This window comes from Pongo pygmaeus, chromosome 5 (genome assembly GCF_028885625.2).
Source record: "Pongo pygmaeus isolate AG05252 chromosome 5, NHGRI_mPonPyg2-v2.0_pri, whole genome shotgun sequence".
Lineage (NCBI taxonomy): Eukaryota > Metazoa > Chordata > Mammalia > Primates > Hominidae > Pongo > Pongo pygmaeus.
Window position 1 is genome coordinate 31,633,768 of NC_072378.2, and position 10,790 is coordinate 31,644,557.

The following is a 10,790-nucleotide window of genomic DNA, read 5'->3' on the forward strand; positions in this document are numbered from 1 at the left end:
TTTTTCCTAGAAGTTTGAATTTATTGATATAGATTTTAATCTGAAATAGATAGATATTACCTAACATTTTTGTTTTTATTACCTCTAAGTTACACATGCTTCAGTAGTCACTACTGATACCTATGCATTTTCTCTCTTGGCATGTGACATTGACATAAAAATTGTACTTTGTACTTTAGTTTTGAGCAATTATTAATTATGTAATTTGGATCATCCCTCCCATTGAGTACTACTGGACAAGTGGGAAAAGAGTACATATTGGAAAAATCTGGTGGAAAGTATGAAGGGGCTAACCAAGCAGCAAAGATTTTCCAGGCCAGGAACCAGGAGAAGGCAGAAATCTAGAAGAGCAAGTTGAGCTGCAGGGCTGCTTTTGTCTTGGGTGATGTTGGCTGCTCTGGGCAGTGTCTGAGACCTTGGAGGGCTAGGTGGATAAAGGCTACATCTAAAGGCTGCGGGTGCATATGTGGCACTGTAAATCCCTGGGATTAGGATGGGACCCAAAGGGCTGACCCATAAGAGCAACACAGTCAGTTCTCAGGAGTGGCAGCTCAATTTTTGTTTGAGTGGTCCAGCAGTTTTCACTGCTCTTATTAAAAATTGTAATTGAGGATCTTCCCAGTGTCATAAAGAGGAAAAGAAATACACATAAAAAGCTTTGAAAAGAAGGAACAGAACTCATAATTTGCAAATGGTAATATGCTGAATGCAGAAAATACAAATGATTAGAACACTCTTGAAGTTAATAAGATATATATGTGTATATATATATATATATATATATATTTTTTTTTTTTTTGAGACAGAGTCTCGCTCTGTCGCCCAGTCTGGAGTGCAGTGGCGCGATCTCGGCTCACTGCAAGCTCCGCCTCCCAGGTTTACTTACGCCATTCTCCTGCCTCAGCCTCCCCAGTAGCTGGGACTACAGGCACCCACCACCATGCCCAGCTAATGTTTTGTATTTTTAGTAGAGACAGGGTTTCACCATGTTAGCCAGGATGGTCTCGATCTCCTGACCTCATGATCCAGAAGTTAATAAGATATTTTTGCTTGGTAGGTAGAGGAAATTATAGAGCTGTTTTGCACAGATAGAAAATGAAAATTTAAAAAAATTGATTCAGCAAAAGTGCGTACATATAAACTTCTAAAACTAAACCTAACAAATTCTGTACAAGATATCAATTGGGATATTTAAAAAACCCTACTGAGTAATAATAGAAGACAGTAATTAAAGAAGACAGTGAATTAACTGAATCAATTTACCAGGATCCTGCTTGGATGATTCAATATAATAATGACATTAATTTCCTACAGTACCCTAAGAACTCAAATACATCTCAATCAAATGTTTATCAAGCATTTTTGTGACACATAGTAAGCCAATTTTAAGCCTTATATTGAAATATGAAAGCAAAAAAGTAGCTATGACACTCTAAATAAGAATAATAAGCAGAGAGAATTTCCTTAGCAGATATTAAGACTTATGTTAGAGTTATTTTAATTAAGACAGTCAGGATGTTGAGACAGGGGTAGTAAACTAGAACTTTGGAACAGAATAGAAAGCCCTGAACATATGTAAAGCAGAGGCAACATTACAGATCAGCGGGTAAAGGAAAACGATTTAGAAAATAATTTAACAACAATTGGTTATCTATATGGAAAAATGCAATTGTACTCATCTCTTGTAAAAAAATGTGATTGTACTCATCTCTTTACAATAATATAGTAGAATATCTTCATTACTTTAGTGTAGGGAAAGATTTTTATGCAGGTTTACAACAAAGTATTAACCCCAGGGTAACCTTTGACAGGATTAGAGACATTAAAGTTGAGCTCCCAGATTATTTGGGGTTTTCCATTCCCCAGTGGACAGCGATAAATGACTAAAAGTTCCTCTGGGAAAGGCCTGTAAAAAGAATATATCTCGGAGTGAATTATAGGGTCCTTTCTCAAGGGCACTAGCCTTCTGCTTATTTGAGGGGCTCTGACATATCAACTGGCTTTGGTGTAGCTACTGGATAAGAATTTCTGAATACCCAGGACTCAAGGTTGGTGACTGTTCAGCAGACCTAGCAGTTTTTATACCTGTATGTGTCACGTGGCACCTTAATGCCTTGGTGAGAGGGGGCATCCTCTCAGCCCTCCCAGGAGATGTGGTTAGGAGATGTTAAGTAGTTTGCACATAATGGATACATTCCCACTTTTCCGTCTCTCTGAGCTGTGTTCAGACACTTTCCTCTGCAGTTTGCCTGTGATAGGGATTCTGTTGATATAGGCTACTGGTTTTCACAAACTGTTGCATATAGCAAAATCTGGAGAGATGATTTGTTTTAATAAACTCAAGGCTCTAGCCTGTTAAATTAGAATAATATCTGGGCCTGTGTAGTTTTGCTACAATTCCCAGATGATTTTGATACATACCAAATATTGAGAACCACTGCTTTGAGCTACTAGTTTTTAACTTGGCTGCTGATTGGAGTCAAACCTGGAGAGTTTTAGGAACAATACTGTTTCCAGGATCCTACTTTTGATGAATTAGATTTCACTGGTTTTACGTGTTGATCTAGACCTGGGGCTATTTAAAATCTCCCACGTGATGGAAAGGGCAGTCAAATTTGAGAAACACTGTGCTAGGCCACAGTTGAATTCGGGTTTTAATTAGCTAACCTGGCAGACTATCAACATCACTCTTAGGTGTTCAAAATAACACATTTAATCTAAGATACTGGGTGAAGGTCCCACATTAATGAATCCAGGCCAATCATGTCTCATTTCTCCCTATGTCAATACTGAAAGCTATGGGGAGAAATCCCTCCAACCAGTGCTCCTCATCACTCTCTCCATGATGATGCTCCCATTTAGCTGATCCCAAATAAAAGCCAGACAGCAAGGTTGCCTTTTGTGGTCCAGCAGGCCATGCAGCACAGTGTCGGGGACACGGAGCAGGGAGGGTACATGGAGCGTGGATCAGGAGGGCACAGAGAAGATACCAGCAGACCTGCCCTCTCCATTGCACTCAAAATTATACTGGATTTCCTAGCTAGTGCAATCAGGCAACAGAATATATCAACTACCTGAATTAATAAAAGCTTTAAGCAAAGTCATTGAATTAAAACTATATAAAATTATTTATATTTATACATACCACAACCAACACTGAAATTCAACAAAGAAAGAGATACTGTGAACACTAGCACAATATTTCAAGATCTTTGGAATAAATCTACTAAAAGATGCACAAGTAAAACCAACAATACTTTATTTAAGAGTATTTAATAAATAAACATTACATGTTCATGTATTATAAGTCTCAGTGTGGCAAAATTTGTCAGTGCTCTCCAAATCTGATTACTGAATGAAATCTCTATTAAAAATAAAATTTTTAAAGGTACTTGGAAAAGTGCCTGTCAAGCTAGGAAAGTTGCCAATGATAGAAAAAACACTTCTGAAGTGAAAACTCAAAATTTATGGATTTACTTCACTGTATAGAGAGACATATTATAAAGCCGTGGATTATCTTGGGATGATGAAAATGTTCTAAAATTAAATATGCAGATTTAAAACTCTGAATATGTGAAAAATCATTGAATTGTATATTTAGATGGGTGAGTGGTATGTGATTTATATCTCAATAAAGTTTAATGAAGAAAACATAATAAGATATTTTTAAAAATCCACTAGAATTTCTATGTTAAAATCATCGAGTTTTCCAAACACTGGTGAGAATACAGACCATCAAGATCTACCACACACTGCTTGCCACAGCCACTTTATCTAGCAGTGTGGCATCATCTCTTTGAGTGGGATATCATACACATATACCAGTAACTCCACTCCTAGGTGTATAATTTTGACAGATATGTGCCCATTGTGCCAACATACTAGTGCTAGAAGGCTTGTAACAGCATTGCTTGTAATTTTAAAAATCTGACAACAAATGAAATGACCATAAACGAGAGAAGGGTTAATTTAATATATGATTTATTTATTCAATGAAATGTTACAAATAATAAACATGAATACTCTACAGACACCTATAAAAACTTAGCAAACATACATTTTATCTAAAATGAGGTCTTGTAAGAATATACACAGCATGATTCCATTTGTATGAAAAATTCAAAATTTATATAAAGTTTGAGATAACCTATGTTGTTTTAGAAATGTATGCATGGGGTAAAGCTTTAAAGAAAGACATGAACAGGATTACTATGAAATCAGAATGAGGATGAACTCTAATGACAGAAAAGGGATTGTTATTGCTATGGGAATTGGTATGAAAACTTCTGGGGTTTTTTTCTGAGTTTTGTTTCTTTTTCACACAGATCTTCGCTTTAAACCATGTGTTAAAATGTAAATGTAATTCAAGTCCTTCACTTTTGGTTGTAACTTAACAGTGTAAAACTGGTTAAAAAAAAAATAATGCTAATTATTTATCTGTAGTTGGAAAAATTAACCTTTATTCACAAAAGAGATGGGTTTCCCCCTACACCACTCATCAGAGAAGAGACCATGAATTGGAATGGGAACTCGGAATTGTCATCATCCTATAATTCTACTCAGGATTCTGTCCTTAAAACATTGGCACACTGCTGTCCAGTTCCCTTCTGTAGTGATGGGATGCCTATATCTGTGCTGTTCATTATGTCAGTCACTGGCCACCCATGAATTCTGAGTATTTGAAATGTGGCTAGTACAAGTGAGAAACTGGGAAAACTGACTTTTAAAATTAATATAATTTTAATTGATTTAAGTGTAAGTAGTGCCTTGTGGACAAGGCAACATTACAAAAACAAAATGCAGCATGCGCTGTCTCTGTCTTTTGGTTCAGCCATCCATCGTGTGAATGACAGCTTCATTGTTACTAACTTTGAAAAGACCCCATTTCAAGGAAAAATGGAATTTCAGCTTCTCAGGGGTAAGACTTTCTTGAACTCAGCATCTAATAAAATACCCAAACCATACGAAAGGACCCTGTTTATCTCTGTTCTCTCTGGGTATAGAAAAATATGCTGAATTCTTAGTTGTATGCGCAATAAAGGGGTTTTCAATAGGAAATTTTTCTGTAAGGTGAGAAATGTATTCTAAATATAGTTCTCTAATTTCAAATGTTTTATCCAAGTTGCTTATAATTATTACTGTTTGGCTACTATAGTGTAAACATTTTTCAAATCATCTGAAATTTAAAAATATAGCAATATAATTCTATGCTGTGTGTGAAAAGGATTAAAAACAAGGTAAGCCTGTGTTCGCTTGGTAAATTACTACAATGTAAGAGTGTTGTACAATGTACCAAGTTTAATGTAAAAGATGATGAACACCTCACACAGCCCATTAAATTAATCAGAAACATTTCACTGTGAATGTGGAAGGGAAGATGAACAGAATTTTGAACACATTGGGTGTGTACAGAGGATCAGGATCTTGAATTTAGCGTCACTATTACATATTTTTTATTTACTTAGAGAGACTTTAGCACTTACTATGTCTCAGGCACTTTTCGAGATGCTTTTGATGCATTAAAACACATTTAATCCTTGTACCAACTTTAAGAAGCAGCCACCATGCTAATCCCAATTTATGGATGAGTAGTAACTTTGCATAACTCCAGCCAAGGGCGTGATAAGCTTCTACAGTTCTTCTGTAGTTTTTATTCCTAAAACATGTCTTTCATTCATCTTTTTTCTAATTAATGTTCAAATATATCTAGCAACTGGTTATGTTTTGTAGGATAACTTTTTTGTCATTCATTCTACAATGATTTAGCTTAGCATTAAAAGTTTATGGAATTTCCTTTTAGTTTGTAAATTAGAAACAAGGTAGGCATTTACTTCTTGTTGATATTCCCCAAACTTCATTGTACACAACAGCTTCTCTCAAATAGGATCTCACAGAATCAGTTCAAGGTTGAACTCCTAACACTAAAATTTTACATTAAAATTGTATTCTCTCTCTGTTGCCCAGGCTGGAGTGCAGTGGCGCCATCATAGCTTGCTGCAGCCTTGAACTCCTGGGCTGAAGGAACCTCCTGCCTCAGGCTCTTGAGTAGCTGGAACTACAAGGCATGCATCACCATGCCTGGCTTGATATTTTCTTTTATCAGATAGCAGAGTGAAGCACTTGCATTACAAAAATAAAATACATAAAAATTACGATGACTTTGCCAATCTAGCATATGACTTCAAATGGTAGTGGTTAAATTAGGAGCCAGTCAGCCACTTTCAAACATGTTTTTCAAAATGAAATTTTAAAGACAGTGTCATTGTTTACTTCTACTATTACTCATAGGTTTAGCTGTGGTCCTGCTATAGAGTTTGTTAAGAAAACTTCCCTGAGTTGTTTTAAATGGTCTTTTGAAAGCCAAACGCTGCAATCCTATAATCATTGGAATTGGGAACAAACGATACGTTTCTAGGCTTTATTTTATTATAACTTAAAATCTTAGTGATGGTAGGATAATTTTTGCTTATAGATTTTTTTCCAATATATTTAAAGCATTGATAATTGTGTTCAGTCAGTTGTATTTTATGCTGAATCATTTGACCACGTGAGGAAAGCAGATTTTTGGACTTTTAGCCCATCTTGACCAGAGGGATCAGTAAAAACCTGGAATGAAGAATTTCTTCCTGTGCACACCTTTTTTATTGTGTGCACTGCCCCTCATTCACACTTCTGTGCATTCACACATTTGTGATTGCACTTTGTTGTATTAATTTGGAATCATTTATTAATTCCACAGTCAAGTTAATAAAATGGTTAAAAATAAATTTTACATGAATTTTCTCAAAATTCATTACTTGATCCATTTATTCATTCTAAACCCATGTCAAATACTACTCTTTAAACCTCATCTTGTATTAAAGTTGCTTTCATTTATTAATTCAATCAAATGGCTTTGAAATTTGTAGCAAGAGGCATCTAAGAAGGCAGAATGTTTCTATCTGTTCTGGGACTAACAGGGGTAGAAAGATGTGAAAGGCAGAGGGAAAAGAGGCCTCACAGAGGCAGCCCAGATATAATGACACCTGCCTCCCTGGCCAGAAGCCAACTTCCAGGATCCAGGATTCAAGATTCAGGAGTAAAGTGTCCCGATATTCAGAAGGTTTCCTGGTCTTTCTTGAATTCAGTGCTCATTTGGCCAGGGCTAAGACCCTCACACACTTTGGTTTGAGGATCCAAGCATAGAATGTGGCTGTCTCTGGGACATTTCATGCTAAAGAAGCCCAGCACATATAGACAAAGGGTCTAGAGGGCACCAGCCACCCTTCCATGGAGCTCTGTTCAAGGCACCTCCCCGTGCTCCATTACTTATGTTGGTCGTGTCCTCAGGAGTTTAGAGAAATGGCCGTGTTGTCTCTGAGTGGAAGTGAGGGGAGGCCAACAGGCTAGTCAGGATTTTGAATCCCTGTGTCCTTTCCCTCCATCTCTACCAGAGACCACTTGTGGAAGTCCAAGAAAAAAAAGACACGAATGTCAGAGGTGAATCCAGGCCCATGGATCCATTGTGGTCAGGGGACTAAAGCCAAGTGGCCCAACAGTGATGAAGTCTACGAGGCCTTGGTCACCTCAAAGCTCCCCCCATTAGGAGCTGCCTCTTACTGCCATCAGGGACCCCAGGAGCTGGACATGGCATTCTTTGTCATTTCTCATGAGGAGCTGGAGAGGTCCCAGAGCATACAGACCTTAATCAAATTGGAGCCAGAGTGAAGTCAGGTAAAACTCTCCATTGGGCAGTATAATATGTTTGTTTTAATTTGTTACAGCTGCCATAACAAAGTACCACATGCTGTGTGACTTAAACAACAGAAATTCATTGTCTCACAGTTCTGGAGGCTGGAAGCTCAAGATCATGGTGTTGGCAGTGCTGATTTCTTCTAAGGCTTCTTTCCTTGGCTTGTAGATGTGTTCTCTCTATGTTTTCACATGGTCATTCCTCCGTATCTGTCTGTGTCTAATCTTCTCTTTTTGTAAGGACATTAGTCACATTGAATTAGGGCACACTCATATGACCTCATTTTACCTTAATGACCTCCTTAAAGACCTCTCCAAATGCAGTCACTTTCTCAGGTACTGGGGGTTAGGACATCAACATGCCAATTTTGGGGGGATGCAATTTAGCCCATAACAGTCTGATTATCCTTGAGACTGCATTTTCTAAAGAATAAAATAGAGTAAATCTCTTTGGCTCTTGATACTCTGAGATTTTGTTCTTCCAGTGAGAACAAAAAAACAGAGAGCCAAAGGTTGGTGTCACCCCGAGGGTGAGCCCTCCCTAACTCTGGCTGCCCCAAGACCCAGTGCTGTGTCATACCAGAAAGCCTTGTTCCATTCTAGTGATTCCAGTACGAGATTTTCAACTGGAAAGAGGATGCTCTCCCAGGGGAACAACTTCTCCTGCTGTGCAGGCTTATTTTCTTTATATTTGGAGGACAAAAAAAGTTGACATAATAAAAAGAACATATTTGTCAAATTTTTTTGGTAATCATTTTGATATCCTCATCAATACCCCATATTGTGATGAATATGTTGGCTTCATTTTGGTGGGAGGGACAAGACGCTGGTCCTTTTGAGCCAGAATTTTCTGGGCCTTTCCATGGGATTCAGTTTCTGCTATGGTGGATAAGGGAAGAGCTCTTGGTGTAGGGTTTGGTTTTTATAATGAACCATGCTGTTTGGGCAGCAGGTTTATCTCTGGAAACTTGAAGGTTAGGCAGGAGTGCGATCCTCCTCCCCATTCAAAAGGTCAGGGTAGAGCAGGTTCTTGTTCAGGGAGCAGTGAGTGAGAGAAGGGAAAGTGACAGGAGCATTCTTTCACCTTTTTGTGACATGCATGCATCCAAGTCTCTGGTGTTTTAAATAACTGAAACTGAGAGCTAGATCCACTTATCTATAAAGTAGAACTGTGGAGAAGGAAGCATATCATCCCCGCCACTGGAGAGATCCCTGAAGAGAGATTTGTGAGCCCCCATTTTATCGAAAATGATACAAAATTTCATCAAAATAAAGTGAAATTGTGGCTGTAGATGGGGCTTTATTTAGAGCTTCGACTCCCCACCTGCTTCCTACGACATGATCCTTCCCCAGGATACTATAGAATCACAGGGCTTAGACTGGAGGGGTAAGGCGTGATGGCGTTTTTCCTTTCTGGCAGATAGGATGTTTTGGATTGCATGTATTTTCCAAAGACGGCTGCAAAAATATCTAAATATCTTCCATCGCACTCGCTTTTCTTTAGTTTGACCCACCACTCCCTCATCAAGAGGTAAGATCTCTCCACTCCTTAAACATAAGCAGATCTGATATCTGCGTTACCCAATAAAATATGGCGGAAGTGTGGCTGTGTCAGTCTGGGCACTGCTGTTAACCATCCTGCCTGCATCTGGTCCCTTCCATTTCAATCCCTGGATCATGTAACACCCCCAGGCCATCATCTGAGCCCAGCCAACACATAGAACCCTATAAGAGATCATGAAAAAAATCTTAGTTACTATTTTCATGAATATCCTTCTCTATCCTTCCAATTTCAACTTCTGTGTGTCATTAGATCCAAAGTGAGAATCTTTTTTTTTTTTTTTTTTTGAGACGGAGTCTCACTCTGTTGCCCAGGCTGGAGTGCAGTGATATGATCTTGGCTCACTGAAACACTGAAACCTCTGCCTCCCCGGTTCCAGCAATTCTCCTCCCTTAGCCTCCCTTGTAACTGGGATTACAGGCACCTGCCACTACACCCGGCTATTTTTTTTCTATTTTTAGTAGAGATGGGGTTTCATCATGTTGGCCAGGCTGGTCTCGAACTCCTGACCTCGTGATCTGCCCGCCATGGTCTCCCAAAGTGCTGGGATTAAAAGTGTGAGCCACCGTACCCAGCCAGATTCTTTTTATTCTATCCATTGTGATAATCTCTAAATTCTGATTGGGGAGTTTATTCCGTTTAGATTTACATTTACATTTAAAGTAATTACTGATAAGGAAGGATTTACTTCTGTAATTGTGATGTTGGTTTTATGCATGTCTTATAGCTGTTTTGTCCCTCATCTCCTTCATTCCAACCTTCTTTTGTTTTTAGTTATTTTTCATTTAGTCGATTTTTTTCTAGTGATATGTTTTAATTGCCTTCTCATTTTCTTTTGTGTATATTTTATGTATATTTCTTTGTGGTCACTGTGGTATTATATATAACAATACAGTTATAACAATCTTGAATTGAAACCAATATGAAACTCTGCTTCTTTACATCTTTTCCCACCCCTCATTTTACGCTATTGATGTCACAAGTTACACCTCGGCAGGCTGGCAGGCTGGAAAGTCATAATGTTGCAGCCTCCAGTCTAAAATTTGTAGACCAGGCTGGCAGATTGGAAACCTAAAGTGTAGTTGCTACTGTCATCTTGAGGCAGAATTTTTTCTTCTCTGGGAAGACTCACATTTCGCCCAAAGGCCTTCAAGTGATTCAAAAAGTCCCACCCACATTTTTTAGGGTAATTTCCTTTTCATGAAATCAACTGATATCAGATTTTAATCACAACTGCAAAACACCATCATATCAACATATAAATTTAGTGTTGGATTAAATAACTAGGTGCTATGGTTTAGTAAAATTGACACATAAGACCCACCATCCCAGTCCATGCTTGTGAACTTGGCACCCATTAACATTTTCCTTAAACCTTACTTCATCTCCAAATAAAAACAACTATAAAGTCTTACTTTTGCCAAAGATGATACAATTAGCTTGCAGCCAACTAAAAACACCCTAACCCTTTCCTCAGAAAAAGATTCAACCTGAATGC